This window comes from Arachis hypogaea, chromosome 9 (genome assembly GCF_003086295.3).
Source record: "Arachis hypogaea cultivar Tifrunner chromosome 9, arahy.Tifrunner.gnm2.J5K5, whole genome shotgun sequence".
Taxonomy (NCBI): domain Eukaryota; kingdom Viridiplantae; phylum Streptophyta; class Magnoliopsida; order Fabales; family Fabaceae; genus Arachis; species Arachis hypogaea.
Window position 1 is genome coordinate 32,611,352 of NC_092044.1, and position 1,061 is coordinate 32,612,412.

General features: G+C 43.6%; 1 non-coding gene across 1 annotated transcript; it reads left to right on the forward strand.

Annotated features, from left to right (window-relative positions):
• Window positions 1-318: 318 nt before the first annotated feature.
• LOC112713154 (small nucleolar RNA R71) lies at window positions 319-422 on the forward strand. The gene has a single exon (XR_003158129.1). It is a non-coding gene; the product is annotated as a small nucleolar RNA R71 (small nucleolar RNA).
• The last annotated feature ends 639 nt before the right edge of the window (window positions 423-1,061 follow it).

A 1,061-nucleotide genomic window follows, 5' to 3' on the forward strand; every position in this document is an offset into this window, starting at 1 on the left:
TACTTCCTCTTGATCTTGTGTGTGTATTGCAGCCACTTGATTTGTTTTTAAATTCCTGGTGAGCTCTGCTAGTTGCTTGGCAAACACCTTGTTTTGGGCTAAAATTGTATCAACATGGTTCAGCTCCATGACTCCCTTAGTGTTGTGTCTCTCTGAAGCATAGTAGTACTCATTCTCAGCCACTGTCTCAATCACTTCAATGGCTTCTTCCACAGTCTTCTTCCTGTTCAATGAACCTCCTGATGAATGGTCTACAGCCTTCCTTGATTCATAAGAAAGTCCATCATAGAAATATGCAATTGCACCCAGTCATGGAACATGTCTGGTGGGCATTTCCTTGTCAAATCCTTGAACCTCTCCCATGCCTCGTAGAGAGTTTCACCCTCTTGTTGTCTAAAAGTCTGAACCTCAGATCGAAGCCTATTGACCTTTTGTGGGGGTAGAAACGTGCCAGAAACTTGCTTTCCACTTCATCCCAGGTTGTTAGGCTCCCCTTGGGAATGATTCCAGCCACTTAGCTGCCTTGTCCCTAAGTGAAATGGGAACAAGAGCAGTTTATAGCATCTTCCTGGACTCCATTGGACTTCACAGTGTCGCAAATTCTCAGGAATTTTGTGAGATGTTGGTTTGGATCTTCATTAGCACTCCCACCAAATGAACAATGATCCTCCACCAGTGATATTAGCTGTGGTTTGAGTTCAAAATTGTTGGCCTGAATGGTGGTTTCTGATGCTGCTACCATAATTCCCAGGGTTGGTTTATGTATGAACCAAGAACCCTCCTCTCGGGAATGGCATTGTTTCCATCAGCTCTCTCATGGTTGTGAACTTCTCTATCCATGTTGAGATCTAGAGCTTCCTCAAAATTGTCCTCAGATTCTCCTTCAGATTCTTCTTCTCTCAGTATTCTCTTCCCTCTTGCTTCCCTTCTAAGTTTATGAAGGGTCCTCTCTGGTTCTGTATATGGAGGAGTTGATGTCTCTCCTCTCCTACCTGTCATACAAGAACACAGCACAGGCAACAAACAAGTGAAATACTCTTGGTTAATGGAAGAGTATGGTT